General features: G+C 42.2%; 1 long non-coding RNA gene across 1 annotated transcript in view; it reads right to left on the bottom strand.

The window, feature by feature from the left end:
• Positions 1 to 1,913: 1,913 nt before the first annotated feature.
• LOC103796057 (uncharacterized) overlaps positions 1,914 to 18,546 on the bottom strand; it is a 35,360-nt gene continuing 18,727 nt past the window's right edge. Inside the window, exon 4 of the long non-coding RNA XR_623721.5 lies at positions 1,914 to 2,090. This is a non-coding gene — a long non-coding RNA (uncharacterized LOC103796057). The remainder of the gene's footprint in view (positions 2,091 to 18,546) is intronic.

Here is an 18,546-nt window from a genome sequence, read left to right as displayed (position 1 = left end):
AGGCATTTCCTCCTCATCTTCAACCATATTCTATCGTTTCTGCCTCTCAGTTATTGGTTGGGTTGCATTGTCATGACTACTCACCAATGTCAGCTAACAGCAACATTTGGAAGTAAAGGATTTAACCTCCTCGTAATGTTCTTTCTCATCTTAACTCAGTAATACCTTTAATAAGAGTTAATAAATATATCACTGACAGTAGAGTGTTAGGTCTTATGATAACAGGATAGGAGAAAAATTGTTTAAAGAGGTCCTTCAGGAACCATTTGATTATGTATAGGGTGGACTATAATTCTTTTATTTATTCTTCCAGCACTGCCTCCTTAGCACTGCCTTGGTCCTGTTTTTCCCTTGAAAGATGCACCATTGGTTATGAGGTTGCTTCAACATCGGTGCTTATACAGGTGAATCAATGACAAAGATATTGTCTTCCTGTTCTTCTTTGGAAAGGATGTTCCAAGGGAAGCAAGAGAAAGTCAAGATCCTTAGCTTAGCAAGAATGGTCTTTAGTATTAGCTCCTGTCTACCTCTTAAGCTTCAATCTCAATCACTTATATTATACTTCAGCTATGCCAAGCTCCTTGCAAGTCACTGAAAGTGCCAGTCTCTGTCATACCTCTGTGGGTTTTTACCTGCCATTTCTATCACCCAGTGTGGCCTTTGTTGAGTCTCCCATAGCACCTTGTGCATTAATTTTTCATAGCACTTGGCTATAGGAACACAAGGAGGAAAACCAGCTGGCTGGCTAATGTTTTAAGACTGCTCTGTGAGCAAGACAAGGAGTTCACTATGAATTGAGTGCAGGGGGAAAAAACTGCTTATAGAAACAGAGAAGGAAGTGGGAAGTGGCAGGAAATAGGTGGGCTAACACTTACCTTGTTGTTTGCTCTCTCCGTTAGGATTATATTGACTGTAAGTGGGAAAACAAATTGCAGTGGCTTATATAAGGTAGTTTACTTCTCTCTCAAATGCAAACCAGCCCATGCAGGAAGTCCAGGGCTAATATGGTGGTTCTGTTCCAACAAAGCTCCTGGCTCCTTTCAGTTCGTAATGCCACCCTTGCCTTTATGTGTTAGGGTCCAAGATGACAGCATCCTCATTCCGGGACTGCATCCTTCATATGGACTTTTACCTGGTCTCCCTGAATTTTATAAACCACCAAGGTCATCAGTTCCGCCTTGTTTCACATATTCTCACCAACACTATCATCACATCATTCCAGGCAACCATCATGTCTGACTTGACCCTTGTCACTGCTCTAATCTTTTCTTCGAGGACTGGTGCAATTTTACAGGAGAAACAAAAAGTATAATGTGATGGTTGCTTTATTAGAAGTAAGGAAAAATTACAAAAATAATGTAGAAGAAGGGAAAATTACTCTTAGCTCTGACGGTCATAGGCTGTTAAGAAATACTTTGAGGAAAAATATTTTTTCTTTTTTTGAGATGGAGTGTCACTCTGTTGCCCAGGCTGGAATACAGTGATGAGATCTGGGTTCACTGCAACCTCTGCCTCCTGATTTCAAGCAATTCTCCTGCCTCAGCCTCCCAAATAGCTGGGATTACAGGCACCCACCACCACATCTGGTTAATTTTTGTATTTTTTAGTAGAGAAGGGGTTTTGCCATGTTGACCAGACTGGTCTCGAACTCCTGACCTCAAGTGATCCACCCACCTCGGCCTGCCAGATTGTTGGAATTACAGGTGTGAGCCACTGCACCAGGCCTAAAATACCTTTAAGTATAAATATGGACTAGCAAGGGGCACTAAGCAAAAGAAACTGTGTAAGCAAAAGTAGCAAAAATATGATATGTTTCAAAATAAAAGTTGTCTAAAATGAGTAGTATATGCTATAGGCTGTATATAAGTTTGCTAGAACTGCCATAACAAAATACCATAGACTGTGTGGTTTAAACAATGGAAATTTATTTTCCTGTGAATCTGGAAGCTGGAAGTCCAAGATCAAGGTTTCGTCAGGGTGGGTTTCTTGTACAGCCTATCTCCTTGGCTTGTAGATGGCTGTCTTCTCCCTGTAGCTTCACATGATCTTTCTTCTCTCTGTATGTGTCTATGTGTCCATGTCTCTTCTTCCTATAAGGACACCAGTCATATTAGCTTAGGACCATACTGGTATCCTTGTTTTAACTTAATTACCTCTTCAAAGATCCTGTCTCCAAATATAGTCAATTCTGAAGTATTGGAGGTTAGGATTTCAACGTATATATTTTGGGAAGACACAGTTCAGTCCAAAATTGTGCATTATAATTCAGGATCTTGGAAGAAATAGGCTAGAAAGGTTGGTACGAATCAGACTGTAAAGAACTTTGATGGTTGGACTAAGGAGTCTGGACTTTCTCCTAAACTAATGGGCAACAGAAGAAGGGTTTTCAGCAAGAGTGTGCTTTGGTCAGATGTATGCCTACGAGGACTGTGTGAGGTCTGTAGCCAGGACCAAGTGGAGCCTGGAGGTATTGCAGTGAGACAAGAGAAAGACAACGAAGGTCAGAGATGACAAATTTGAGAGACGCTTTGTTCACGGAACTGAGAGGATGTGGATAGGAAACCTGGAGACTATCAGGTTTCTGGCCTAGTTGGCTGAGGAAAGTGTCAGAAACTAAAATCAGGAACACATGTTGAATTTGAGGTATTGAATAGTATAGAATATGTAAGTGAAACATTCAGGAAGCATGCATCTAAAATCCAGGAGCTGGGCATGCCTGGAATCCCAGCACTTTGGGAGGCTAAGGGGGGTGGATCACCTAAGGTCAGGAGTTTGAGATCAGCCTGGCCAACATAGTGAAACCCTGACTCTACTTAAAATACAAAAACTAGCTAGGCATGACGGTGTGTGCTTTTAATCCCAGCTACTCGGGAGGCTGAGGGAGAGAATCACTTGAACACAGGAAGCAGAGGTTGCAGTGAGCCGAGATAGTGCCACTGCCTTCCAGCCTGGGCAACAGAGGCAAAAAAAAAAAAAAATTCCAGGAGAGAAAACTAAGTTGAAAATACAGCACACAAATGATAGTTGAGGTCAGAGTTGAGACCAGCCTGGGAGCATAGGCCAAGAAAAGAAAAGATGTTCAAAAGAGGAACCAGAGAGAAGTGCAGCACTTAGGGGATGGGCGGAAGGGAAGGCAAGTCAGAGACAGAGGAGGAAAAACAGAAGAGAGCCATGCGGCAGCAGTAACACAAGACAGTTTCACAACAGAGGAAGGCACACAGTCAATCCAAAAAACAGAGTAAGAATTGAAGAGAGACTGTTGAAGTTGGCCTCCAACAGAGAAGTTTTGGTGGAAGAAGAGCGACAGGCACTTGATTGCAGCAGGTCTGGGAGTGAGGGGAAGCACTGTGGTGGGAAGATGAAATGTAGACCATTTCTGGAATCCTGGCTGTAAAAAGAGGAAGGAGCGAGGAGGTGTTGAAGGGAGGTTTGGTTACTGTCCTGGTCTGGGTTCCATACCCACAGAGTAAGGAATTGCCAGATGAAAATCTCGATTCTGCACCTTGTACCAGAATGACAAGCTATGCAGAACATCTCACTGTTTGCTCCACAGCTCTGCTTTGTGCCCCCACAGTGGAGTGTTCCTACTTCCGTCTCAGGAACTATACACATGGTTCTTTCTTTTTTCTTATTTTTTTGAGACAGAGTTTCATTCTTGTTGCCCAGGCTAGAGTGCAATCTCAGCTCACTGTAACCTCTGCCTCTTGGGTTCAAGTGATTCTCCTGCCTTGGCCTCCCAAGTAGCTAGAATTACAAGCATGTGCTCTCACGGCCAGCTAATTTTTTGTATTTAGTAGAGATAGGGTTTCACCATGTTGGTCAGGCTGGTCTCAAACTCCTGATTTCAGGTGATGCACCCACCTTGGCCTCTCAAAGTGCTAGGATTACAGGCATGAGCCACCTTGTCCAGCCTGGATCGATACACATGGGTCTCGTTCACAACCTCGTCCTTCAGTTGTGAAGGCAAACCCCTCAAGGGCAGGAATCATATCTCATTCATCTTTATATTCCCTGCATTGTATGTTTAAAAGTATAGAGAGAAGGAAAGAATAAAGGGAGGGAGGAATAAAAGAGTTATGACTGAGCATTTATCCTGGGCAAAGTGCTATGCTAAGTATTTTTCTTAATCTAATCTTTATACCAAACCTGTAATATAGAAACTACTATTATCTCCGTTTCACAGCTGAAGAAACTGAGGCCCTGATATAATAAAGTGACCTGCCCAAGGCCATGTAGTTAGTAAACAGCTGAATGTGCATCTGAACTCAAGCATTCAGAATCAAAAGTCCATACTCTTAGCTGTGTAAAAATTAACTACAGTACTATGATAATTTTGTGTGTTAATTTGATTGGGCCTAAAGGTGCCCAGTTGGGCATTGGGTCAAACACTATTCTGGATGTGTCTGTGCAGATGTTTTTGGATGAGGCTAACACTTGATTCCATAGAATAAGTAAGGCAGATAGTTCTCCCTAAAGCAGATGGATCTCATTGAATCAGTTGAAGAACTGGATCGAATGAAAGGCTGACTCTCTCATGAGTAAGATGCAACTCCCCCTGCATGAGCTTTGAGCTGGAACATTAGTCTTCCCTGACCTTCAGGCTCAAACTGAAATATTGACTTTTCTGGGGTCTTGAGCCCATGACTTTTAGACTGAAGTTTATACCATTAGCTATCCTGGATGTCAGGGCTTTGGACTAAGACTGGACTGCACATTGTCTCTTCTGGGTCTCTAGCTTACCAACTGCAGATCTTGGGACCTGTCAGCCTGCATAATCATGTGATTTTGTGTAATGAATCCCTTTCTCTCTACACATCCTGTTTTCTAGGGAACCCTTACTAGTGCAAGTATTTTGAAAATCTGACCTATATGATAGGATATACTGGAAGTAGTTTGAGATCTTTATTTCCTAAAAGAAAAAAGAGCAAAAGCCAAGAAGTTACATTTGATCTGCTGAACTGCATTTTAATTGCCTTACATGGTGCAAAACAGAACATATGATCATCCCATCACTCCTGTGGTGTTATGTTATGTTCAGCTGTCAGGTTTGTTGGTTTCCTAAGACAACCAGTCACAGACCATCACCTAAAATATTTCTCACTGTCAAGTTCTAGAGCATAAAATTAGTCTTTATTGCTTTGACTATTAGTGATTTAGAAGGCCAAGGAATGATTACATAGAAAAGGCAACAGAGCCTGGACCAGAAGGGCTCCCAGATGAAATGCACTTTGGCCAATGGCTTTCATTCCAACACTGACACGAAGGCGCTGTCAGGGCTCGGGGTTGTGAAGGCCAGGCAGGTCATGTGGCTGCTTTTTATCCTCAGCACTACTTACTGAGAGAGGGACAATGTCATTGACTTTGGGCCCATGGACAAAGCATACAAGGGAAGTCTTGGAACTGCCTGACTTGTTCAGGGCCTCTGGTGCTGAAATCCTGTGAATCTCCAGGGTGGAAGTCAAGATGCTTTCTGAGAAGCCTCCAAACTCTCTCCATGAATAAGAAAATAAAGTCAAGCTAGTGGCTTCTCCATCAAATGGTAACTGGTTTTATCATTTTTTTAATTTCTTTTTTTTTAATCAACTTTTAAGTTCTGGGGTACATGAGCAGGATGTGCAGGTTTGTTACATAGGTAACTGTGTGCCATGATGGTTTGCTGCACAGATAAACCCATCACCTAGGTATTAAACCCAGCATCTATTAGCTATTCTTCCTGATGCTCTCCCTCCCACCACTCCTTCGACTGGCCCAGTGTGTGTTGTTCCTCTGCATGTGTCCATGTGTTCTCATCATTTAGCTCCCACTTATAAGTGAGAACATGTGGTGTTTTGTTTTCTGTTCCTGTGTTCAACCCTAGTGGAAGACAGTGTGGCAAACCTTCAAAGATCTAGAAGCAGAAATACCATTTGACCCAGCAATCCCATTAGTGGGTATATATGCAAGGGAATATAAAGGTGCTGGTTTTACGATAAGGAGAGCTACGAGCTTCATTGATAAAATCCAACTTGGATCAGTCACAGTTTAAGATGTGAAACGAGCAGACCATGCCTCCATTTCTCTTCTTTAAAGGTCATTTTCCCTCTGGTAAACTTTTTCTAATGATTACTGTCTCCACTACCCAGACCTTAGAGGAGTTCCTGTATCTATTGTGGTTTCAGTGGGTGTGGTGGGAAATCTCAACATGATGGTATGTTTTGGAGGATGAGAGTCGAGAATGCAAAGTTGGATTGCCTCTTCACCCAGTGCATGTTTTCTTTAATAAAGCCACCTTTTATTGAGGGCTATTTTTGCCAAGCATCCAGTCTAATACTTCAGATGTGATATTTAATTGAAGCCCCGCAATATCTCTTTGACTTTGCTCCTATTACAACTCTCCACTTTTCAAATAAGGAAACTAAATCTTAGAAAGTTTGACTTCTATTATGGATTGAATTATGTCTCCTCAAAAGATGTGTTCAAGTTCTAGCCCCTGGTACCTGTGAATGTGGCCTTATTTGGAAATAGAATCAAATTCAGATGTAATCAAATTCAGATGAAGTTGTTAGGGTGGGCCCTGATGCAGTGTGACTGGTGTCCTGACAGAGGGGCTCAATTTGGACATGAGAGACAGACATACACAAAGGGAAAATAATGTAGAGACACACAAGAAGCAGACAACTAGGTTAAGGTGGAGGCAGGGCAGACATTGGTGTGGTGCCTCTCCAAGTCAAAGAAAGCCAAGAACTGTGGTCACGCACCAGAAGACAGAGGAAGCAAGGAAAATTCCTCCCTTATATCTTTCAGAGAGAGCATGGATATGCCAATGCCTTGACTTCAGCCTTCTAGACTCTAGATCTGCAAGACAATAAAATTCTATTGTTTTAAGCCATCGTAATTTCTGGTACTTTATTATGTGAACTCTAGGAACCTAATAAAACTACCTTGCTCCAAATCACAGAATGAGTAATCTTGCTAATCAAGATTTGAATCCAGTCTATCTGACCCTCAAATCTATATTCATATTTCTTATTGTCTATGCTTTACTACCAAGTAACTAAGGCAGCATCTAGTAGAAACGATCAATTCTACCTAGTAAAGCTTTTACAGAGAAGGTGCCATTGAAGTCTGCTTCTGAGGATGAGGATGAGTTTCCCAGGGGAGAAAGGGAGGAAAGAGAAATCCAGACAGAAATAACACAGCAAGCATGAAAGACATGAAAGTGCATGTGAATCAATGTGGCTCAGCATGGGGTGGGGTGGGACTGTATGATAAGGAAATGTGATCATGCAAAATGGCTGCATTTTCTGAGAAAATCCTGGGAGCATGACTGCAGGTATGTTTCTATAGTCGAGGAACATCCAAAATGGTAGGATGGCCAGTCTGTACCCATATCATGAGGTTCCTGCCCTGCAACTGAATGTTGGAGCATTCCTGGAAGTGAATCCTTTTGGCACAGTCAAACTACTTAGGCAGGGTGGGTTGGAAGATTCCATTAGCAAAGGAATTTACAAGATGAGGGACGTTTTCTTTCCTTGTCGTTAAACACTGTCTCTTAATTAAGTTGTCATTTTGCTCCTGATCAGAAAAGAATACCAAGAAGCCCTTTTCCAGGAAACAGCTTATTTCTCTTCTCATCTCTACACACACCCCGCTTCCCCACCCCCAACACATCACTTAGGGATGGGCTAGTGCAGAGAGCTGAGTAAGCCAAGGGACTGTGGAAGGAGCCCCCTTCATCTCAACATGTGTGTAGGTGCGTGCACCAGGGGAGAAGCACGGCCCAAGCACACTGGCAGGTGCAAAGAGGGTGCTCAGAGCATGCATGAATCTCAGACACAGTCATGCTGAGCTGTGTGATATCTGCAACCGATCCTTTAATCTTACATAGAGAGAGGAAGTCACATGCTAGTTATTAGACATATCACTATTGTACCTCTAGATTCCAGGCTCTCCTTATTTCTACTAATAAAGAATTTTTTACTGAGCACTGTACATTTTGATTCAATTCAGGTAAAGTTAATTTAAATGAGGCAAAAGAGGCTACATAGGCAGTGACCACTGGTACTAGAATATCTTTACATGAATAAGAGGAAGAGAGTAAACACCTCGTAGCCATTCATAGCTTGTCTCTTTCTTTGTTCCCTGCCTCATAGTGAAGCAGTCTCAAAACGCTGCCAATTCTTTTTTTTTTCTCCTGTCTTTGTCCATCTCTTTCTCTCCATTTCCAGTACATAGTTGACATGCACCTACTCACACTTAAAATTGCTGCTCATACTTCACCTCCCCTCTAAACACTTCCCTGACCTAACCACTTTCCCTCCCACACTGTACCGGCAGAATCAGCCTCTTTCTTCTTTGTGACTGAATTGCACAATGTCAGCACAGCTATTATGAGACTTATCACATTGTACCATAATTATTTATTTATGCTTCTCTATTGGCTGCAACACAAACCACCCCAAAACTCAGTCTCATAAAACAACATTTATTACAATTGTTATGTCTCATGGTTCCGGAGTTTAACTGGACTCAGCCAGTTGTCACGCAGGGTCTCCCTATAGTGATCATCAGACCAGGGCTGGGCTGGAATCATTGCAACACTTCATCACTCACAGATCTGTGATGGACAAACTCAAACAGCTGGGGCATTTTGGGCCACCTCTCCACCTCTGTGTAGTCTCTCCCGGTAGTTTGTCCCCAACAGTAGTTTCAGAGTGGCCACATATGCTACATGGCCCCCCAGGGCTCCAAAAACAAGTGTCCTGAGAGAGTGAACCAGGCAGAAACTGTATTGCCTTCTATCACTGAGTCCAATCACACAGTGCCACTTTGACACAGTCCAAGGCCCAACCAGAGTCATGGGGAGGGATGGTAACCCATTTCTCAACTCCAGGGAGTAGGGTCAGCAACCCACTGTAAGATGAGCACGTGGGATGGAAAACACTCCTGTAGCCATCTTTGGAAAATGCAATGTGCCACAGCTATAAATCCAGTGTTTGGCAAAATGCCTGGCACTTAATGATCTCTATAAATGTAAGTGATTGAATGAATGAATGACCTTTTTCCCCCCATATAGACCTTCTTATCTTATGTTCAGCTATTGAAAAAACTTCCATGCTTGCCTCTTTCTCTTCAGATTTTCTTATAACCAATTTATCATTTACCCCACTTTCTGAGGATCCATTTCCTAAAGCCCCTGCTTTTCTCATGTCTCCTTTTCAAAAACCTTCAGCGGTTCATAATTCCTTTCAGCAGTATGAAGATGGTGTCCCAGCTTGTGATGCTGTGGATATAACGCAAGTACACAGGTTTATTTATGTGTACACCTCGACTTAACTATGGACTGAAAAAAGAGCAGGTCTGACGCATGGATGTGCTGCTTTCAGATGAGCAGCCTCCTTTATTTATAGAATTTGTCCTGAGTTCTGGTTCTAAGTGATGGATTAAAACATGTTTACTTCTGTTCCCTCTTGAAGTTTCTCACACACGCACACACACACACACACACACACAGCAGAAAGATAGAAAGAAACATCTTTAAGAGACCAGAAATAGAGACACAACCTCAACAATGTAGAAGCTGGAAAGCCAATGAGGAGCAACTATTGACTTCACTGAAGCTGCTTTTTATCAAAAAACCTCATTAGAGGCAATTGGAATCATCAAATGCCTCTAAAATCGGGGTAGAAGGTGAGGTTGTAAAATGAAAACAAGTTAAAAAGGTATATAAGAAGCAGTAGCTGCCCTTTCCCCACACTGGCAGAAGACAGGAGGTTTATTTTCTTGGACAAGATGAACCGGGAGGACTCTAGACATGGATCAGCAAGCAAGATGATGATGGAAATGCATTGCTGAAAACAAAGAGAAATAAATAAAAATCTATGTACAGGGCAATGATATCTCTTGGTCCCTTTTCCCACTCATGAAATAGACAGATTTGGCCTGTGCCCCTTCCCCACACCAATCAAGAAACTGGTGAAATTCCCTCTGGCAGAGGGGGGAAAAAAAAACCTTACCCATGGAACAAAAGCCCATGAAAAAAAAAAAAAGACTTTAAGATTTTTACCACTGTGTTTCCCACATTTATTAACCTACAATAAGGCTTACCCTTAGACAAGGCTCTCCTATGTACAAGGAGTTGCCAATAGGATTTTACAGTGCTGATACCTTAAATAGGAAGAGACAATGATCAATATACACTGAAGAGAACCCACAACTGAAAAGTCAGGGAGCAAAACAAATCAGTGGGACCAAAAAAATTCAGAGGAAAGAAGAGCAATCCTAGGAGCAGTGAAAGGAGGAGTGGGAAAAGGAGGAAAAGGAGGAGGAGAAAAAAACTGTAAGTAAGACCTTCAGAAAGAGTAAAGAAGATAGCAGAGATAAAATAGTCAATATACAAATTGGAAAATAAAGGTGAGGTTATATTGCAGAAAGTGGGACAAAAAGATAAAGATGGAAACTGGAAAACCTAAGAAAAAAGATTCATGATCATCTAGCATGTGACTAAGAGGTCTAGAAAGACAGAATGGAGCGGACAAAGGCAAAAATTATCAAAGAAATCGTGCAAGTAAAATTTTCAGAACAAACAGACAGGAATGGCTGTGGGTGTCCAGTAAAATTGTAAGAGAACATCCTACAAGCTTCCACAGAAACAGAATGAGGAAGTTATAAAGAAGGGTGCGTCTACATAGGCTAGGACTTCTCACAATAACACTGGAAGTTAAAAGACATCAGAAACGTTATCTTTAAATTTCCAAGGAAAATAATTTACAATAAAAAATTCTACACTTGATATCAATAAAAGGTCAAAATAGAGCAAAGATTTTTTTCAGAAAAGTAAGATCTCAAAAATGCAGTTTCTCTGCACTCATTCTTAAAATACTGGAGGGTGTGCCCCACCAAAATGAGCATATAAACAAGAAATGCAAGATCCAAGAAACAGGAAATCCAACCCAGGGGTGGGGTGAAAGGAATTTCCAGAAGGAATCAGGGAAAATGTTGGAAAGACACTGCAACAGATTCAGGATGATCCAGCTGAGATTGGAGCAGGAACCTAGAGGGCCCCAGAAGTCCTCCGGGAAAACATGAAACAGAGAGTACCTGCGGTGTTTAAACAAACAGAAGTACTAAGAGGAGATTTAGCCCCTAAGTCAAGTCTGGGGGTAAATTAGTGGTAAGCATATCAAAAATGAATTTTAAATAATAATATTATTATTAATTCCAGGGAAAACAACATATTGTGAAAGGAAAATGTAATCCCAGTGGACCACGTGGCTCAACTGTGAAGGAAATGTATATAATCCTGATCGTGTACAATATGCAAATTAAATCTGGAAAAGTAAAACGAAGGAAGAAAGAAAAGAAAGGGAGGAAGAGAGGAAACAAGGAAGAAGAACTAATTTAAAGTATTGCTTACGTTAAAAAGTGGTTTTTTTCTTTTTCTTTTTTTTTTTTTTTTTGAGACAGGGTCATACTCTGTTGCCCAGGCTTGAGTGCAGTGGTGCAATCTCAGCTCACTGCAACCTCCACCTCCTGGGCTCATGTGATCCTCCATCTTCAGCCTCTGAAGTAACTGGAGCCACAAGCGTGAACCACCATGCCTGGCTATTTTTTTGTATTTTTTGTAGAGATGATGCTTACCATGTTGCCCAGGCTGGTCTCGAACTCCTGGCTCAAAGGATCCTTCCGCCTTGACCTCCCACTGTGCCCAGCCTTATTAAAACGTTTTAAAAGCTGTTGTCTAAAAGATGAAATCTAAACCCTTTTGCATGACATTAGGTCTTTCGCAGTAGATCAATAAATAACACCCGATAACTTTCATATTCTACAACTGTACTCAACTTTTCCTTCCAAACTTGGAATTCTCCTACCACCTATCTCCACCCAATTTTATTCATGTTGGAAGTTCACTTAGATTCTTACCACTTCCATAACGCATTTCTTCTCCCCATAGATCTTTCCCTTCTCTAAATTCCCATAGCAGTTACTTTCTGTACGCTGTTAGCTAATTGGGATCTTTGCACTTCAGCTTTCAAAGTATTATGGCTTATGTAAGGGGCTTACAAGTTCCTTGAGGACAGGTTCTCCCACAGTGGCTCATGCCGTGCTACAGAGTTATCTACATGGGAAGGACATTAACATGTTTTGAACAAATTAGCTAATTAATAATTAAGTTACTCCACCTTGTGTTTCTCTCATGCTAGGCTTTCTTTGTTTCTTCTACTGAGCAACAGGGGTTTGTTGTAACTTTCCACTGATCTCTGCCTGTGGATGCTGAGCCGTGCTGATCATTCAGTCATTTCGTGGGTACCCTGCCCGCTTCATGCTCAGACGTAGGAGCCCAGAAGGTTAGGAAGGTTTGGATCCAGATTGAGTAACCATGTTATAATACCTTGTTCGTGTCAATTTTGTTTTGGAAGGTCTTGTTTCTACTGAAACAAAGGGCAAGAAGTCGCCAGTGGAGACTACAACCAAATTAATTCTTAGCACAACATACTGAAAAGACAACAGAACTATCAACTCTTTAAAAATGATTCCCCTCTGGACACAGTGGCTAACACCTGTAATCCCAGCACTTTGGGAGGCTGAGGCAAGCAGATTGCCTGAGGTCCGGAGTTTGAAACCAGCCTGGCCAACATGGCAAAACCCCATCTCTATTTAAAAAAAAAATTGCCAGGCATGGAGACGCACACCTGCAGTCCCAGCTACTCGGGAGGATGAGGCACGAGAATCACTTGAACTCAGGCAGTAGAGGTTGCAGTGAGCTGACATCGTACCACTGTACCCCAGCCTGGGCAACAGAAAGAGACTCCATCTCAGCAAAAATTAAAAAATTAAAAGTCATTCCTGAAGATGCTGAAAAAGATGCATGGCCTTTCCAAACACAGTTAGAACACAGGCAACTCCCTGAACACAGGTGTCACGTCAGCATCACTTGAACTTTCAAAGACCATTTGCTTGGCCTTGGGCACCCTGTCTAACCATCCACTTCCCACATCCCCTCATCCAAACATTCCCAGGTAAAAGGGGTCTGTAGCCAAAAAACTCCATTCTTACTCTGCTTGTCAGATTCAGTCTCCTAAACACCAGAAAGGCAAAGAGAATTACATTTTCCCTTAAAAGAAAAGCAAAAATAAAATGTTCATATGTCATCCAAAGCTCTCATTTCTGGGTCACAGTTTACTGGACCTACTAGGACCTCAGAGTTAAAGAGATCCAGGGACCATCTAAAGTAGCATCTCTCTGTGTCTGCTGCGTCTGATGACAAACCCCCATGGCTTGCCTGATGTGCAATGCTACTGCCTCTGCTTAGATATTACCGTGAAGAAGGACCTCCTTCGGCAAATCAATGAAGGGAGATTTATGTGCCATGTGCCAGGGACTCTTTGTTGGTAGAGGAGTAAGTGAAAAGCATTTGCCCTGAATGCAGTGGTTGTTTACGTTTTATAATCACAAACCCAACCACCACTACCTGCTGCCCACCAAGAGAATATAAAGATAGCTTTAGACCATCTTCTCCAGGAACGAGCACATAAACATGATATTTCCAGTGTAATTTTAATAGGTTCAAAAACTCCTGAAGCTCACCCATAGACCTCAAACTAAGAATCTTTAATGCTGTTTTGGGGACCATGCAAATGGTACTGGTCCATGGACTAAAACAACAATGACATCATTCTGGTTTTGTGGTAAAAAATTCAAGCCTTGGAAATTGAGAATTTTATCTTAAATTGTAAGACATATCCACCTGGAACAACTGTGTCTCAGGGACACTGAGAAGGTTACAAACACTGCAAAGAAGTGGGGCAGCCTTGCGAGTTACTTTATGTGGCTGAATACTTCTTTGGCGTGCTCATTGACATTGTGCATGGAAACACCACACTCTTCAGCACTGTGCTGGCAACTCCTAGGATTCTGAAGGTTAATGATTTTATGGGCCCAGACCTCACACATCTTGCATCTTTCAAAAGCTTCATTTCTCTTTTGTTTGGAGGATTGCCCCATGACTTTTAATGAAGTGTAGTCTCTGTTGGCAGGAATGAGACAATAAAGGGAAAAGCCAACGCTATGTATTTGTGGTTGTTGATTGACAGGTGGAGTACTTACGGTTGCAATTGCGAAGTAAAACCCACAAGTAGGTGCTGCCTATAAAAACCATCTTGGGAAGGTGTCTTCTACAACACCTGCATAGTGTATTCCATGGTCTATTTGGACTCTTGAAGCTTTCTTAGGCATTGGGGCCTTGCTCCTAGGGGCACGTGCTTCCTGAAGAACTTATGGACAAGAAGTCAGCCCACATGAACGAACTGATGTCAACAGAGAGCTGAACCAGATATCTGGGGAAAGGATGATGTGTGGGGATAATTACTGGAGTAGGGGATGCGTGTGTCACTTCTTACAAGCATTGTAATGAAGTCTTCTTTTATGCCAAGTGAGATGACTCAAGAAGCAGATCTTATTTCTCAATATTGACTCCTTGGTCTAAAAGGAACTAATCCATTCTTCTGCCTCCAGGCAATGCAACATTCAAATAGATTGGGTTTTTGTTCTCCTTTTCTCAGCATTCTCAAAGACGGGCACGTTGGCCTTCTTTAACGTTGCATTCCAGAGCCTCACAGTGCCTATACTCAGGAAGTAACTTCCTCAGGTTTAACTTCAATCCCTATCCCTGCAACGTGAGACCATTGCTATCCTCCAAGGATTGGAAGAACAGCTGCCTGGCACCTTGCCAGTCACATCATTCCCCTTTCCCATTGTTCAGCAGAGGAAATGGCTCTGGGAATCTGTTGCCTGGCTCCTCGTCTGTCACCCAGCAGGAACCCAGGCCAGATCTTCAGGCTCCTTTGAACAGTCACTTTGCTGCTGCACCAGGTATCTACTTGGGGCACTGTTTTCCCAGGCCTCTAAAATTACCACAAGTGACTTATCACCCTCTGAAAACAAAACTCTCCGTAAGGGGCTTTAAGAGATGACATAAAAGAATGTTCTACATTTTTACAGTGCTTTACCTAACATTTGTGCCTATGGAAGTTCCACTATAGGCATTATAGCCATCATTTTAAAGATAAGGAAATGAGTTTAGCAAGATTGGCTCAACCAAAGTTCACATAGATAAGAAGAGGGGAAGTCAAGAGTTGGCCTTCAGATTATACTTAAGTACAGCACTTTTTCCACTACACCAGAGCAAAGTTCTGGACCACTAATCATGTACATCTTTCTTTTGTGATTCTTAGTCTAACAAACTAGAGAGGCAGATACACAAGGAAATGAATATTAAACTCTTCAGTCCCAGGAACTATGGAATCAGTTGGGAGTGGTTAGGAGAATGTAAGAAAGCCTCATGGGACAGGTGGCGTTGCAGGATAGTTAAGGGAGGTTTTAGAGACAGAATGACCTGACTTCTGGCCCTGGCTCTAACACAAGCTGTGTGACACCAGACAGGTTCACTCTCCTCTGAGCTTCAGTTTCCTCATGTAGGAAATTAAAATAATAGTATCTTTTTCACAGGGTTATTTTGAGAACCAAATGAGATAATTAATATAAAGTGCTTAGCACAGGACCTGACAGATAGAAGAGCTAAATAAAATTTTAAATAGTAACTATTCATGTTAAGGAGTGAATAGAGCAATAAAACTGAATGGAGTTAAATTGGGAAAGATTTCATGGAGAAAGTGAAAGTGCAGTAGGAATTTGAAAGCAATATTGGGGCTTAGGAAAGAGGACAAGAAGGGGATTATTTCTTTACCCTCAGCCTCGCATAGGGAGGCTGGTTTAATCACTGCATGTGGGTTCCCAACACTGCCTGTCTCCACAGGTTTTCAGATTTTTAAGTCATATTTTGGAATAGTGTAAAAGCAGTACATCATAGGAGAGGCTGCATGCGGATGCCTGGCTTACAGGACACATGGGGAGATGCCAGCATTAAGGCAAATCCTATTCTAGAATGAAGAACAGCTTCAGTAGAATGCCACTAAAAATGGAGTGTGCTTGCCAGGCTCATGCTTGTAATTCCAGCACTTTGAGAGGCCGAGACAGGTGGATCACCTGAGGTCAGGAGCTCGAGACCAGCCTGACCAACATGGTGAAACCCCGTCTCTACTAAAACTACAAAAATTAGCTGGGCATCGTAGCAGTTGCCTGAAGTCCCATCTACTCATGAGGCTGAGGCAAAAGAATCATTTGAACCCGGGAGGTGGAGGTTGCAGTGAGCTGAGATCGTGCCACTGCACTCCAGCCTGGGCAGCAGAGCGAGACTCCATCTCAAAAAAAAAAAAAGGGAGAGTATACTATAATGTTGAGCTATTCTTACTGCGGAAAACTCCTTAAAAGGTTAAGTCTAATGAGTTGGTTTGCTTTTCATAGATTTGCTGCTTCTGATGCAGATGAGAGGGATGACCTTTTTAAGACTCTACAAATTATTGGAAATAGGGATATTGCAATTCTTGGAATTTTACTATTGATTGGTTAAACAAAACATCTACTAAATGCAAATCTAATTTGAAAGGTATATATTTAACACAATTAGTAAGTGAACTGATTAGGCAAAATGTGAGAAGTAGCCAAAAAATGTCTGACTGATTGGAGACTTATAAAAAGGCTTCAAAGAGTAAGGAATTCAAGAAGGAAAATACTGGAGGCTCCTAGGGATTATGGCAACACTGCTTTGGACATCTGCCCAATCCGGTATGCATGTGTGGAACACAAACCACAACACCACAACTATTTCCAAAGGCATGTAAATTAGGAACCAGTTTCTGTTGGTGTATGACAAGCCATTTAAGGTACCCAGGCTGAAGGACTGTGGGATGTGCATCCTGTGCCTTGCTGCTGCCAACTCACAATGTGGGTTTCTGTGGCCAGTGAAATGGAGCCAGGTAGTTCCACAGGCTGAGCTGCTCTGAATGTTCCTTCTGCCTGGATTTCTGGCAATGCGGAGGGAAGCACTGGTCAGGGCGACCCAGCTCATAACCTGCATTGGAAGGACTCTCTTCAAAAACAGGTGCTTAAATTAGATGAGCAAAGGGAAAATGGAAAGGGAGAAAGAAAATGGTATTTATTTAAAAATCTACTCTATGCCAGTCACTTTACATACATTGTTTCATTTTACTCCTCACAGCAATCCTCAAGATAAGTATTATTATTATTCTGTAGCCCAGACTGGAGTGTAGTGGCATGATCTTGGCTCACTGCAACCTCTGCCTCCCAAGTTCAAGCAATTCTCCTGTCTCAGCCTCCCGAATAGCTGGGACTACAGTCATACGCAACCATGCCCAGCTAAGTTTTGTCAGGCTGGTCTCAAACTCCTGATCTCAGGTGATCCACCGGCCTTGGCCTCCCAAAGTGCTGGGATTACAGGCATGAGCCACTGTGCCTGGCCAAGATAAGTGTTATTAAACTCACTTTGCAAAGGTTTAGTAGCAGTACTGGGATTTGAAACCAGGTCTCATTGACCCCAACATCTACAGGTCCACAGTCTTTCACTTCACAAGGTTGCCTTCAGGGAAATGAACTATAGTCTAATTCCCCTGAGACATAAGAGTGGGTGTGTTAGACTAGAATGAGCTAGGGCTGGAGAGCTGGTTTCAGATCATGAAGACATGGAATCACTGAGTATCACCTCAAGAGATTTGAAGCTCATTCCACAGGCAATGGGCAGTCAAAGAAGATTTTAGAATGGGGATGGGGCAGGGAAATAATCAGAATTGTCCTTCCTACTCAGAGTGGAATTGTCCTTCCAACTTGTTGTGGAAGGGAATAAGAGGAGACCGAATGGAAAAGCAAATAAAAAGAAAGAAATAGATCCTAACCCTGGCAGGTTGGTAATAAGGATTTGAACTAGACAGTAATCAAAAGATAAGAAAAAAAAAGGTATGGAAGATTATGTTTTCCAAAAAATTCCACAATGGTATTTCTCATCACACATGCTCTTCCAGAAGCTTGCCAGTTCCATCAAGAGGTGGCGCCTATGTCCCCTCTCATTGACTTGTGAATACCTCAGCTAATAGAGTATGATAGAATTGATACTATATGATTGTCATAAACTGAGATACAGCTTCCACCTGGTTCTCTCTGTCTCAGGATGCTTGCCTTTGGAAGCCATTATGCTGTGAGAAAGGCTAGGCCATATAGGGAGACCAACATGAAAAGAAATTGGAGCGCATAGCCATTGGCCCCTGCTAAGCTGCTTGCCAACATGACACACCAGCTTACCAGCTGTAGGGTGAGTCATCCTGAAGTGAATCCTCCAGCACTTAGTGGAGCTTCTCCACTTGATGCTACGTGGAACAGGAAGAAGCCTTCCGATAGAGCCCTGCCCAAATTGCAAATTTGTGAACAAAATAAATGATCATTGTTTTAAGTGCCCAGGTTTTGGGGGTGGTTTTTAATACAGCAACAGATTACCAGAGAAAAAAGGCTCAGTGGGAGATTTACTTCAACCAACACACATACAGAAGAATCCTGGCCAAACAGTAACAAAAGTCAGTTTTATTTACTTGACTGTGACTCCATTGCTCTGAGGATTAAAAATTTTAGAGCTGGAAAATATTTGTGCAACTATTTACAACC

Source organism: Callithrix jacchus, chromosome 10, assembly GCF_049354715.1.
Source record: "Callithrix jacchus isolate 240 chromosome 10, calJac240_pri, whole genome shotgun sequence".
NCBI lineage: Eukaryota > Metazoa > Chordata > Mammalia > Primates > Cebidae > Callithrix > Callithrix jacchus.
Note: the sequence above shows the minus strand (reverse complement) of the source record. Positions and strands in the feature narration are given on the sequence as shown.